We start from the raw sequence: 15,336 nt of genomic DNA, 5'->3' as shown, positions 1-15,336 counted from the left end.
TACCAACAATGCCCTAGGACTGTTTTTATTCTCACACTTCCTCAGCAAGCCCAGCCTGAGTGGGGTAGTGGGGGAACAGCCGGGTATCAGTGACGGGCCCTCTTCTGTCATGGTGCACTGCAGGGGCTTGCCTCGGCTGCCACCTGGTCTAACTTCCTGTTATAGAAGGGGATGTTTCCATTTGTGTGTGGTGGATAACTAGATCAAACATGCCTTGAGAATAGATGACAGGCCAATCTAAAAAGAATCTAAAGTACCCCACTAGCTCTCTGGAGGAACAGCACCACACCAAATTCACAAACAAACAAAACAAAACAAAACCAAAAACCCGAAGACTTACTTGGAGCCTTGTAACCAGCAGCCTGGAGGCAAATGTCTGGTTCAAGTTCAGGGGGAGTGAAGCCGGCCTGTGGGTCTCAGTCCTTTCTTCACACCACTGTCTCGTGTTCTCAAGAGGGCTGCCACACCGCTAAGCCACGTCTGAGGAGGGGAACTGTAATGACACATTTTCCTCCCACGTCATTGGTTGATACTGTGTCATGTGACCACTTTTAACTGCGAGAGTTGTTAGAGGGAAAAAAAAGATCATTCTCTAACCTTTCAAGACCCTACAGTTTACACCAGTAAAAGACAGGGGAGCAAGAATTGGGGGCCGACTTAATCAGACTGAAAAGGGAAAAAGGGGTGTATTTCTTTCACCTAGAATTAATAAAGGAAGTCTGTGTCCTTCTTACACATAAGCCTTTGAGTCTCTCCCAAAGGCCAGGTACGTACCATGTGAAACATTAAAATGCATGGGCAGATGTAGAAATGATATTCATTCAGCAGGCACACGTCAGGCACTGTGGTTAGGGAACGGTGGCTCTCTCCGTGGCTGTGCAGAGGTTTCCCTGGAACGGGAGCAGCAGGCAATGGGAAGAAGACAAAAGGAAGGTTTCCTTGAGATGGTGGCGCTGAGCCACATCACGAAGGCAGTATAAGATGTCTGCATTTTCCAGCCACAGTCACTAGGCTGTGGGGCACCTATCTTTTAAGTCGTACCTGAGGGCATCTTTCAAATTAAGATAAATTTCACACAGTGGTAGAGTTATCGCTCTACATCAGTACCACTTAGCACAGGCTCTTCCATGGCCCATTGAGTTCTAAGGACTCTAAATGGACACTCTTGAATGGCATCTTCCCATGCAGAAATATTACTGTTCTCCCAAGGAACATCAGCAGTGGGCTCTTTGGAAGTCTGAGCTGAGTAGGAGGTGGAATAAGGTTATGAGGATTTGCAGACTTTCCAAGGACAGGAGGCCCATCTGAGAGAACAGGGACTTCCGTGACTGGCATCCCCAGGTTAAACTGAAAGGCTTCACTACAGAGACAATGAAAAGGCACAGCAACAGGGACTCCTTTTCCCCCTTCAAACTGGAAACTGAGGTGATTGAAGAGTGCCTGGACAATGGGACAGACTGTCTGAATTCAGAACTTGTCCTTGACTTGACCGTAGCTTTGATGTGGTCAGCTCACTAAGTTCTAGTTGTGTGTGGCTCTTGTATCCGCCTGTTATCTGAGCAGATGAAAACCTACAGTCCAATTTCAAACAGGCATCAGGAGGCTGGCCTGCGTGGCTTTGCTATGTAGGAGAGTAGCGAGACCTCAGAGAGAAAACCCAAGGTCATTCTAGCAAGAGGACATAGTTTGAGGCAGCTGTAATCACTGTAAACAGAGGGGATATATCTGAAAGGAATAATGAGAAGAGGAGCCCCCAAATCTAGTCTCTAACCCTTGCCCAAGAATTTACCTGACCCCTCAACAGTGCGTGCAGAGATCTGAGCTGCCACCCAAGCAGCTGGATGTGAGACCTCAGCTCAACCAAGTTCACTGCCTGCTGAGAAAGAAAATCTGCATGTATCCACAGCCACTCTGGATGAAAGGAGCCATTTCCATCACTTCAGAGGTGTTGGCTGCTGAGGCACCGGGTGCCCTCACATGTCCTCTGGCTCTGTTATTTGCTCATCTGCCTGTGCTATAGTACGTACAGCAGCTCTGCCTACAGAAACCTGTTCTGTTTGTGCATGAAGCAGGCCAGAGGGACATGACTGTGACTCCCCAACCACTCAGCACTAGGCGTAGGGGTCCCCAACCAATAACAGTTGTGAATAGTATTATTCCAAAAGAAGAGAGGGGAAGTGGCTGACTCCAGACTCTTGCCAAAGCTTCCCAGTAGGATCGGTCTCTTTTGGTGCCTACCTTTCACTGACTTCTCTCTCTTCCGCTACACATGCTCCCCTGACAGCATCTCCTAAGATCACCTTGAAGCTGCTTGCCTCTAATCTTAAAGGATGCTTCTCCTAAGATGCTGGGGCACCCAGGCTCAGATAATAAAACATGGCATCTAGGATTGCCAGGTAACGTGGCAAACAGGACTGGACTCTGGGCTGATGCATTCAAAGCTCCGTCCTTCCCTCCCATCCTGGACTTGGCCTGAGCCCCTGGAGCCAAGGGCAATCGTGACGGCAGGGGTGGGTGGATATTAGCACGGTTGTATGGGAAGGGAGGATTTGGCTGTTCTTGGCCTCTCTCAAAAAAACGAGCTGCTGTGGGAGCAGCTGAGTGACAGATTGATAACTCAGTTGTGAATTCTCCTTCACAGTTAACTCAAGACCCAGGGAAGTCATCAAAGAAAAGGTCAACACCTCCCTGGTGTCAACTGCTCAGTGTGGGGTCTTCCACCTCAGCTTAGGGAAGGGACCAGAGCAGATGCTGGTCTCCAGGGGTTCTGCTTAGAAAACTGCTCATCACTGAATGCTACGGAAAACTGCCTCCATGTTCCCCCCTAGGAAAGAGTGACTTTTCACCTGGTGAAGTCCCCTCCAGGTTCAGAGGATGGACAGACTGCTCCTAAGCACACCCTCCTTCCCAGATGGCCCCAGCAGATACAGCTCCAATGACTTGGAATAAACACTACCAGGGAGGCAGACAACGCAATGCTGAACTCACCAGAAGCCAGCTACCCCCAGGGTGGTTGGAAAGCAAAGCTCTCTTGATCTACAGACAGGCAGAGGGCCTCCTTTATGGCATTTTTCTGCCCTCCAGTGACACAGAACGTTGCCTTCCTCACAGAATCCATCCTCACCAGGCAAACAAACCAATCACAGTCTCCAGAAAGCTCCAGTCTCTTCAGCTTGCTAAAAGAGATGAGTGAGTATATCAGTCACTGGGTCTGGCACAAGAATGCAGGTCCCAGAGAGCCTCTACACAAAGAGATATCAGTTTGGGCAAAGGATTTAGTTATATCCAAATGGTTCAGAGAGATGGCTGGGCCTAGGTTCAGATCCACATTTTTCTTCTCATCAACATCCCTTATGTAAAAGAAGGTAATAATAACAAAGCACAGGCCTCTCGTGGGTGCAGTAGGATTAGATGATGCTTTGTTTATGCAACTGCTACATAAATGCAAAGCTGCATTCATGCTAATGGTGCCTGGGGAAAGGCTTGAACAGCAAGGATAGTGTGATCCCATTCCACGCAAAATTGTAGAGTACCATAGGACAATCATCAAATGTTCATAGTAGTTAAGCTTGGGGCAATTTTGATCTCCTCTCATTTCTCTCCTGTGTTCCTTGAATTTCTTTTACAAAATATGCACACAAGCCACATTGCCTGCCTATAAGCGCAAGGCATCCCAGTAAAGGCTGGACTCTTGGTGTGGTTGAGTATGGAAATTTCAGACTCGACAGCTAGAGGGAGATAAGTTCTCTCCATAATAGAAAGTAAAGAGTATGGGTTCCCAGGGCAACCTGAGAAGAGGATGAGAATTGGCAGAGGTGGGAAGAGAGCAAGTGAAAAGATCCATTGTGGTTAGCAAATGACCTTAAATTTTGCACTGCTCATCCAAATGCTTGTTCTCAGATGTTTGTGGAGACCTAAAACCAGGGTTCAATGTCATGAAAGAATTGATGTGAGGTAGGACAGAGGCATCATGTGAGAATACAACATGCAAGCGAAGCATCCATCCTCCTCCAGGAATAAGAAGCAAAAATGTTGGGGAGACTTTTGAGGCAACACAGACAGATAGCATCTACAGCTTGGGCCAAGTCACAGTCCTCTCCGTCCACATGTCTAAGCTGGAATAGCTGGGGCTCCTCAGAAAACCCTATCTCTACACGGCCTCTCCTTGTGATATATCCAACAGAGCATCTTCCTAGGGGCTAGCTGCTTATGTGGCTGTTCATGGCTCTAAAGGCACGCATCATGAGAGAGGCCACCAGGTGGAGGCTGCCTTGCCTTCTTGACCCAGCTTCTTAGAAACCCTGGTGAGTCATTTCTAGTACATCCTATTAGTCAAAGCAGTCAAAAGGCCCACCCAGGCTCAAGAAGAGAAGACTCAGCCTCCATCTCCTAATGGAATTGTTGCAGAACTCTAGAATGTGCACGTGGGGTTGAAAATACTGTTGCGGCCATTTTTGGAAAATACAGTCTGCCATCAGACATTTCACAGATGCTGAGAGGCAGGACAGACCTCAGCTGATATCTGAGTTACAGTCAGAAAACAAAACAAAACAAAAAACCCAGCACTACTATTGTTTAAGACAAAATATTAACAGAACTAAACTTCAAATGAAACTAAGATCCTTTGGAAGAACATGGATAGAGACTTTTATTAGAGCAGATTTACCAGGATTGGCTGTGAAAATCATAATGGAAAGGAACAAGCCATAAGAAAAATGTTCCTCTCTTGTTCAGAACTTTCTGGATGGCGCCAACAGTGCTGGAAATTCACCAGGAAAGAGCTGGAGGAGGGCCCCAGAGTCAGCAGGTCAGACCGTGGCTGTTGGTGGGGACTGTGCGTGTGAGGCACTGCCCAGAGGAGGTGGTCAGGGCAGGTCCGGGCTAGAGTGGAAAGGGTAAGCGCAGCACATTCTTCCACACATCGTCTGCTTCTCCTACATGTGTGTTCTCTCACCAGTGACACCTTAGGGACATGGACTTGAGGGCCTGGGAATCTCTTATTCCATGTGGTGCTTCGGCCTCTTCTCACCATGGAATACTTGGTCTCTGACGCCAAAGACCATTCCCTGCAAAGGAAGGTTTCTCCACACTAGGCCCCTGTCCCCATTGTTCTGGCTTTCCAATAAACCTGCATTGTGAGTTCCTGGGGTCCCTGACAAGTGGCCTGGAGGAACTTTCAGATCATACAGATTGGAATGGGGGGGGTGATTGGAAGGGGTGGTGATAAGCCCGCCCTTTATCACCATACCACCCACAGTCTCAGGGTTGAAGCAAGGGCTCGGCCTTCCTGTTGAGAGAAATCATGAGATTGCATTTGGGCTCAGAGAGAAAGAAAGATTGATTGTTGGGAGTGGGGTTCCTGTGCTGACACATATTTGAAAACCTATCCAAATTTAGCTTTAGCTATCTGAACAACAAGACTGAGCGCACCCCTCTCTCAGCACCCAGCTGTCTCCCCTTTGCTCCAAGATCTTCTCAGCTGACATTCGATGGCCCCTGGAACTCATTTGCCCTTCCATAAGCCACACCCCATCACCTACACCCCAACTGACCACTGATCTCACGGTGATGCTTTGGCCGCTTCTTTTTCTGGATTCTTTGGGTTTGCGGGGGCAGTGGGTCAGTGCTCCCTGAGTTCTCTTTAAATACACTGTCCATGATGCTCTTTCACAGACTCCTATGATGCAAGGCCTGCAAAGACCTTGGACTCTAAGACTTACAACACCTCTCATTTTGCCAATCTGTTTCACAGGCTGGGAAACTAAGGCTCAGAGAAGGGAAGATTTGCCTGCCAGACTCTATCAGCACCTCTGCTAGGACTCAGATTGGCCCACGTGGGGTATAGCCTGAGTCCCCTGCAGCTCCCCCTTCCTTGCAATGGGCAGGCCAAGCTGGAGATCATGCTAAAGAGTGTCAAACAGGAACACGTCTTCCTTCTAGAAATACATTATGGATCAGCAAACAGGCCCCTCAAGACCCCAGCAAAGCAGTTGGCAAAAGCCTGGCACACAGTAACCCAGAAACATGTGATGAGCAATAGCAGTCATAAATTTTATGAGACTGTGTGTTTCTAACGTGAGATTTCAAGCTGATGTGTTTGTTGCACTACGCCAAGCTTCAGTGTGATTCAATCAAGTTGTACTTAATCTTCCCTTATTTACTCTGGGTGAGGGTGAGTCATGGAGTCCGTCTCTGGTCCAGTCTGCTGAACTAATTGACCCCAAGTATTCTGATGGAGTGGTGATTTGTTTTCTCTGCATGTTTGGAGTTTATTTGCTTATATCATTAGAGGAGTCTGAACCACATGGAATGAAAGTCTGTAGCCACGCTGAGGCCCAGGACTCCTCTGAAGAGTCAGCCAGGAATAGGGGTACCTCGGAGGTATCATGGCTTCTTTTCCTCCCAAACTGAATCATGTACAATGCTTTACATCTCTATTAACTGGAAGACTTAACTCTGCCATTTTGACCACCTCCCTGCATCTCTAAGCCCATACCCGGTGGGTCGGGAAACAGAGAATATTGTCCTCTTATGGAAGATGAAAAAGGCCTAGCCATTTTGCCCAAGGCTGGGAGTGAATCCAACCACCCAGTTTGTCCCCTAAGGAGATGATGGGAGCGTGCAGATGGAATCTGGGGACTTGACACAGGGCGTCACCATTTCTTGGACTAAGAATAGTGAGGACCAGTCTACACTTGACAGCGAGGGTTTGGGGACCTTCTGCTGTTACAGGGATGGGAGAGATGTGGCCTGTGGCTTGGGGCAGGGGTGAGAGAGTTTCCTGTGACTTCTCCTTTGATCATGGTGCTGACTGTCCCAATTTTCCTGGAATTCAGAAGTTTCCAGGGTGTGGGGCTTTCAGAGCTGAAATGTGGAAAGTTCTGGGCAAAACAGGACAAGTTGGTTACTCTAACTTCAACGTCCCTTGACTTTGGGGACTGAGGCCTTCACATTTAGCCAGAGCTTTGGGCTGGGAATGGGAAGGCCACTTTCTCCTCAAACAGCTGCTGCCCGGCCTCTGTTTCTGGGAAGAAAGCTCACTGATTCAGCTTCAATCTCAGACTGCTCTAGAACTCATGTCAACATGTAATTGACATCGTGACAGTATTACGATGTAGAGCCTTTGAGAGGGAGTCAGACATTCATGAATGATTAAGGTATTGATAGCCTACCAGTGGAGGCTAGTTAGTGTGGCAGCCCCCCAGTTCCCCTTCCAGGCACTTGTCCATTTCTCCAGCCTGCAAAGACGGTGCCGGAATCGACCATGTGCTTGGCTTCCAAGCCTCATCAACTAAAGAGACAAATTAAATTTCAAATTTACCGAATCTATGTTATTCTGTCACAACAAAAGAAAATGGACTAAGACATAAGCCTGGCCCTCTCCCGCTAAAGAGTACAATTTACCCTCATTCTCTCAGGCACACACCCTTAGACCTCTGCTGAGGGAGACAGCTGTCTTTCCTGCCAGAGTGAGCATTGGCAGCTCTGTCTGTGCTCATAGTCTCTGGGGAGTGGATCTCTCTCTCTCTCTCTCTCTCTCTCTCTCTCTCTCTCTCTCTTTCTCTCTGTGTTGTTTTAGTAATAACATCTAGAATTCACTATGATAAGCCCCTGGGGACTAAGAATAGTATCCAGATTCTACTCTGACCTTAACTTGACCTTGAGGATTAGTGTGACCTCCTTGGACCTCAGGTTCCTGATATGTGTTTTTTGTTGTTTGTTTTGGTTTTGGGGTTTGTTGTTGTTGTTTTTTTTTTTTCAAGGCAGGGTTTCCCTGTGTAGTTTTTGGTGCCTGTCCTGGATCTTGCTCTGTAGACCAGGCTGGCCTCGAACTCACAGAGACCCGCCTGCCTCTGCCTCCCGAGTGCGGGGATTAAAGGTGTGTGCCACTACCACCTGGCCAGGTTCCTGATATGTAAAATGGGGCACAACGGCAAGGTTAGATGCAGGACTAAGTTAGTTAATCACAAAGAACTTAGAGTAAGATGGTACATAGTAATTACAAAAAAGCATATTACCCATTGTGTCCAAAAGAGATGGCAGGGTTGAGCCTGCTAAATTATTGTGTGTGGCCGTGTGCAAAGCTGTCCTGGTGCCTTCTGCACCACACACCAGCGGGAAGCTCCACTGAGCAGGCTAAGGGATGCTACAGTAGCAAGCAGTGCCCAGACCTCCCTGGGCTGACACAATGGGTCTGATTGCACCTTGGTGCAATGCCTGCCGCAGGTCTGAGTGGCTTCTGGAACTGCTTCCTTCCGAAGCATGATTCCTGTCACCTCTGCCAGCTGTTCTGATGCACCTCACTTTCATTCTGTCCTGCCACCGAGTCACTCGCTGGCTCCTGGGACAAGATGTGGGTTGACAATGGGTCCGAAAAGGTCGGTGTCCGCAGGTTTCCAGACACGGAAACTGAAGGCTGTCAGGGGGAACGCCTGCTCCGGGCCCTCCTGGTTGGTCAGCTCGCAGCCAGGCTGTGAGACAGCTTGTCTTCCTCAGGGGCACAGGCTTCAAGAGCACCATCTTACCCGATCCCAGCAGGAGGCAGCTCCCCGACGCTCACCTCACTTTCCAGTCAGTACCACAAGGAACATCTGCAGATGCTTGACATCTTCCAATGCACCTCAGGGCAGTGTGTTGAGGTTCAGAATCTGGATGGCATTAATCTTACTCAGAATAGTTTGCCAAATTAGTCCTAAGAAAATAAATTTAATAGTGGATGTTTTTGAAAGCATACCTTTGGCTTGGATTTTGTAATCTATGTCTTTATTATTTTACCAAAATGTTCTTTAAAAACTGCACAGAATCTCTCATTTAGTTTTTATTGTTGTAATGGCATAACTCAGCTTTCCCATCATGCACTTGACAATGTCCAGCTCATGTTTGGTAAATGTGTACTTAGCACATGCCAACTGGAGCAGAAGTTGTGTAGACCTTGAATGTGTAAAATGGTAATGTCAGAAGACAGTGTTTCCAGAGGTTCACTACCAGGATGAGAACTATCCACACTCAAGGAGGAGCAAATGTCCTGGGGTCATTTCAGAGGACATTCTCTTCCCTTGCCTTATTTTCCATGCTATTCGAAGCACAGTGATAGGCCTAGGCTCTCAACTGTTTTCATTATTGATTAGGTAAATTGTCTACTAACACTCTTTATAATTCTTCTCCAGAGGTATCTTTTCATGAAAATAATCCCCAGTATGTTTATACACAGAAATATTTGCATTTGAGGAACCTAGAAATCCAACAAGAAGGGGTGTCTCATGAGGAGAGTCAAGGCTATGGCTAAAATAACAAGGAACATGGCGCCCTTCTGACTTTATTGAGACTGGCTTCCTTCATTGCATCTGCTACAATTTCAGTTGTTTATTTTTGTATTTCATTCCTTAAATAGGTATAATGTCATTTGCTGTTGGTACTTACATTGCACATTAATGTTCTGCCATAATATTATCAAATTTTGCTCTGGCTTTTGTCAAATGGATACAGTTTCCATTATCATATTCCCGCTCAAAAAGTTTTGAGGATGGTCCTCTAAACAGAAGATCCAACTCGCCAGAGATTAAACAGTGTATAATCTATGTTCTACAACAGTTCAACAATTGTTTTCCTCATGCTTACAATTTATTAGCAACTGATATTTTTCTTTAAAAATTTAGACTCAGCTTGCCAGCACTGTGGTGGTGAGGTGCTGAGGAGTGCTGTGCTACCAAGCAGTGACCAGATCTTAGCAGGCTGACACAAGTCAGACTAAGCACACATGTGAGCGACGCTGGCCACACAGCTTCCCTCCGTATGTGCCTCAGTGATCCAGGCAGATAGCCTGCAGCTGTGTGTCTGACCCTGGTACCCAGCCACAGTGGAAGGAGGTCCATACTGGAATGCTTGGGCTCAAAAATGGGATGGTCACTGCTGTCACTACCAGTTGGCAAGAACTGAATCTAAGACGTCTCCCAACCGTGAGGGGCAGAAATAAATGATTGTTGTGCTTACTTGGAAAGAACAAATATTATTAAACACCAGATCGATGGCTGCGATGACTTTCTATGTATTATGCTCTTTGTGTTTGCAGAAAAATTATGTAAATGTTGCTGGTCTTTACACCATTTCTCACTTTCATTCTTATCTCAAGGAACAGAGAACAGGGACAAAAATACAGACTTCCTTGATGAAGGATAAAGTACGCATGCTGGCGCTAGCACCCTGCCTCCATTGTTTGAAAGAACGTATGTGCCGTAAGTGTGTAAAAACTTCCTATGTCTAGTATCTTTTGGAAGTTAATTTACTTATTTGAGGTTAGAAATTTAGCCCTCATCTCCTCATAGGTAGTATTCGAGTTCTCTGGTCTCTCTGGCTCTAACCAGCCCCATCCAACAGATCTCCAGCCTTTTCCTGCTTCCCTGAGTCTTTCTGGGGGCTCCTGAGATGGTTTTAAGCCTGCTCCTCAAACTGGCCCATCAGTTCCTGTTCCTGCCCTGACTTCTCCAGCTTCTGTTTTCCCCAAATCCAACCTTATCCTGCCACTCACCACATTCTGCCTTTTCCTGCCCTCATCAGTGGCGGCCGTGAAAAGCCTGGGTTCCCAGGAGCCTAAGAAATAATAGAGTTCAGTGTTTGTGGTGGATAATGAACACTCCATAACCAATACCTTAAATCCAGGGCATGAAATAAAAATCGTGGTTCAGCAGCTTGACAATTAGTCTAGAATTAGATGGGCCCTCTCTTGTTTGTGGACAGCTGTAGGTCTATCCGGCTTATCTAGACAGGCTCTTTCACACGTTTGGGGTCTCTGTTAAGGTAAATGGGCTGACTGTGATCCAGTGTCTCTCGTCCTCTAGCACAGAAGAAGCAAGACTCCCAAGAAAAAGAGCCAAAGTGTGCAAGGCTTCTCGAAGGCTCGGGTCAAAACAAGCAAATGTTCTTATAAATTCTGTTGGTCAAAGTAAGATCCAGAGGCAGCCCAGAGGAGACAATGGGGGAGAAACTCCACCTCTTCACAGGAGGAGCTACAGCGAAGCATGCAAAAAGATGAGCACAAGGAGAAGTCAAGGCTCTTGACTGTTTGTAAGTCTCCACAGTAATTCCCTGGGATTGAGGTGGGACTGCATTTCTGTTAGGCTACAGCACATCTGAGTGGCAGGCTTACTCAAAATCACCGTTATCCCCAATACTGGTCTATGGGTCTTGCCCGCATTCAGACAGCACCATGGCAGTGAGCGTAGTCCAAGTTCAAGCCGAGTCCAAAGAATGTGAGGAGACCAGGGAAAGGAAGAGTCACTCTTCCAGAAGCTTCCTGAGCACTCTGCTCAGGCCCCTAAGTTATCAGTGTTTCTTTCTTGGGACTTCTCAAGGAAAGTCAGTCATTTGGGGGTGGAATCCCCATGTAGTATTAGTGATTTTTGCAATACTGTGCCCAAATATCTGATAGAAACAGCAAAGGAAGGACTTACCTTAGTTCATAGTTTCCATGGTGAGCAGAGTGTAGTGATACAGAGCAGTTCACACTACAGCATGCTAGGACCAGACCTCCAGAAGGCCCCTGGTTCCAGGGCAGGGGTAAGGGGTCAATATAAGCCACTGTGCAGCATTCTTGATGGTGGAGTCCTAGACTCTGAGTTCCTAGGTCATGTGGCCCTAGAGGACCCCTGGAACTCTCCACTATGCCTTTGAAACAGCTTTTAGCATTGACACAAAACTCAGCAGAAGGTAAGATAATAACAAGGGCTTTGGCTCTGTACAGGAGACAAATGTTGCCTTTCCGCCCCACTCCTATGGGATCTTGTTTAGGATGAAATACGAAAACTGCTGTAAAAGTTTCCATAAATGCACTCTATTCTTCTCAATGACTTTTTGTTGATTTGCTTTGATGACTTCCAAATAGAATTTAAGGCAGCTTGAAAGATTAATATGGTAAAAATTGCCCCCCACCCCACAAAAACAAAATAAAACAAAACAAAAAAACAACAACCCACCATGGGATTGCAAGAAAAAGCCCAGTGACAAAAGACACAGGAGTGGGTAAAATACATCAAAAGCCACACCAAGAAGTTAAGTATAGCACTTAGCTCACGTGAGGCATGTGAAGGGTGTGGATAGGCAGGGGCGACTAATGTTTTCTAAGCACCTCCTATGTGCCAGACATTGAAATTCCGCAATATGAGCTTAACCAGTTTTTAAAGTTTTCAGGAGCCATGGTAAGGAGAGAGAAATTAACTTTCTAATAAAATCTGCACAGATTCATAAATAAACCTACCTCTTCCAACTTCAGGTTTTAAGATGTTTTTATGTGAGACACACCAAGGACCATGTTGAAGAATGTCCTCTAACCATCTCTCCCTGGGACACACAGCTCTGAAAGCTGGAGACTGTACAAGATGCTGTCTGAGGATTCTGAAAGGCTATTAGCAGTCCGAGCCCGTGGGGGAGAACCAGCATCGGATGAACCATTGACTGACTGTGAGTTACCAGCCCACCCAGGCCTCTCCCAGTTCAGACAGTTAAAACAAGCTCCACCTTAAAACCAACGCCATGATTTCTCACCAGGGAAGTGCAAGTGAGACCCCAGGACGTGAGGAGTAACAAGAAAGGAGAGGAAAGGGGTTTCTTAGACAGTGGTTGCATAAAGGTGTCTATCAATTGACCTTGAGCCTGAGCAGTCCATGTGAATTTGATCCTAAACAGAAGACAAAACGCACAGATAGACCACTACTCGGGTGCCAGAATGACCACTAGGGGGCGCCTCTCTATGACAGTTCAACTGCAGTTCTAACCACAGCCCACAGAAGGCAGATTGGAAACGGAGACCAATGCTTCACCAGATTCATTGCCTGCTAAGACAAAAATAGCAATATTCTTCATGGGTCTAAAGTAAGATCCAAGGTTTCATAACATAATAATCAGCACATCTAGGATGAAACTCAAAATGACTTGGCACACAGCACACTAGACAAGCCACAACTTGCACGGGAAGACACAATGGGAAATGGTCAATGCTTAGACGACCACAGACGGTAGAATTACCTGACGAAGACCGCAGAGGAGCTACGAAAACTCCGAAGCCAGCATCGGATGAATGAAGACACAGAATGTCTCAGTAAAGCAATAGAAGACATGAAGGGAAGAAAACCACCATTTTAGAGCTTAAAGTACAGTAAAAAGAGGAGCAAGAGCCACTCTAGATGGGTGGAATGTGACAGAGCAGGGCTGGAGTGACCAAGAGTGGATTTAAAGCTGCCTCAACAGAAATGATGGGGTGTGCACAGTGGGGAGAAAGAGTAGGGACACACACAGACTTAGAGGCTCTTCTACCTTACTCAAGCACCTGCCATTCAAGTCCCCAGGGCTCCAGAAGCAGAGAAAGACAGCTGTGCTTGAAAAAAGAAATACTTGAAAATATGATGTCTAAAATATCTCCCAAATTCAGTAAAAGAGTCCAGAAACTGAAGAATAATTCCAAAGAAATCTGTGCCTAGCTTTAACTTCTCTAACTTCTAAAAGGCAAGAAGAGGATCTTGAAAATTCCCAGAGGCCTAAAAACATGTGACTCATAGTGGAAGAGCAGTTGACATACTTAGGAATTTCCACTGGAAACCTTGGAGGCCAGAAGGAAATACATAATATTCATAAAGGTTGAAAGAAAAGAACTGACCTCTGAGAAGTCTGTGGCCAATGAAAACACATTTCATCGTAAATCACCCAATCCCAAGGGGCTGGTCTTAAACAGAAATCAAGAGTAGAAGGGATCAGTAGGTTGTGTATAGTGCATATGTGTAACAAGAACAAAGAAGGTCAGGAATTTGGGAGGGAGTTGGGGGGACACGGGAGGAGTTGAGAGGGGGAGAGAAAGGAATAGAAACGATATAAATACAGTACTCACCTATGCAACTCACACAGAAGAAAATTTTAGGAGAGGATGAAAGTGGAGTAAAGCCACCCCCAGAACAAGGAGAATAAACACTTTACTTGATTTCTGCTCTCACCATTATCCAACACATTCGTGTATGTACAATGCCAGGATCTGTGGTGGAGGGAAGAGCGGGTGACTGACATGAGCCTCCTGTTGCTCAGGGTCCTTCATTTGTTGGGTCAACAGTTAGACCCAGCAGCAGCATTTCAAAGGGCCAAGTGAGCACTGCACATGTGGACAACGGAAGGAGGGGGTCACTGTGGGCTGAAGTGGCTACAAGTCTCATAGAGAAATTCAAAACTGGACTGATAGTAGAAGTAAGGGTGAGACACCAGATGGTAAGGGAGAGGATTCTGGGAAATTGTTGGGACCAAGTCTTCAGGTACGCTTGAAGGGTCCACACTGACCATTCATGGAAGGTAGTTTGTGTGTTTATGATGAGCTCATCATCTCATATTTCACAGAAATGATGCGGGTGCGTGATGGTGTGCACCCCTCACAGGCAGCTGAAGGGCACTGGATGACATCAAGAATGTGCAGCCTCAGAAGCAGCAGATAGAGAATGGAAACCAAGCCTCTTGGCTCAAGGAGAGGGCACTGAAGGCCAGTCACTGTTGGTTTTATCATGATGGTTAAAGATATCAGCCAATTTTTGAGATTTTTTTTATGTCAAATTAGAAAATGGTCTCATCTTTTTAAAAAAAATGGACATAGTAGACACAAGATCTGAGACTCACACTTTTAATTCAGTGGGCAAGTTTAGTAAGTCCCATTGAAAACCCTGTAAGGTCCCCACCCTCTTTTATTCCTTACCAGTTACTAGCAGCATTCTGCTTTTCACAACCCTCATCCCAGTGCTGAACAATTAGCGTGTTCTTTTGTGTCCTTTTGTATTGCCAGGAAAACCCGGTTAGATCTTGAGTAATAACTTCACAAACGGTGATGCGTGCTACCAAACAGATAACGGCCTATGCTACGTCACCTCCCTTTTTGTCATCCTTAGGCTCAAATATTACTTGCTGCTCTATCACTCTGAGCTTCCCTCTAGTGATTGTGGTAGCCATTTATAACCTTCCTTATCCAGAATCAAAATGGTGGCATCCTGATTCTGTCATCCTTTCTTCCTTTGTGAGCTAGAATTCTTCTACAAAGACCATTCATATATCAACTACCTCAAGAGGTAGAGATCATGGTTTAGTTTGGTCCAGGGCCACGGTGTTCAGAGGTGGGATGTAAGGGAAGTGATCTGATTGATCTAACTTCAATGATGGGTTAACCTATTGATCAATTCATATCTAATATGGATTTGGAGGTATGAAAAATTAAGGAGAAGGGGCCTAATCATTGAGAGTATGCTTCTGAAGGATGGATATTCTCTCTGACTCCTCTCTGCCTGCCTTCTACTTCCTGGAGTCACAAGGTGAGCATCCTTC

The sequence above is a fragment of the Peromyscus californicus genome, unplaced genomic scaffold, assembly GCF_007827085.1.
Source record: "Peromyscus californicus insignis strain IS unplaced genomic scaffold, ASM782708v3 Scaffold_20__1_contigs__length_68692818, whole genome shotgun sequence".
Lineage (NCBI taxonomy): Eukaryota > Metazoa > Chordata > Mammalia > Rodentia > Cricetidae > Peromyscus > Peromyscus californicus.
This window is presented reverse-complemented; position numbering follows the sequence as displayed.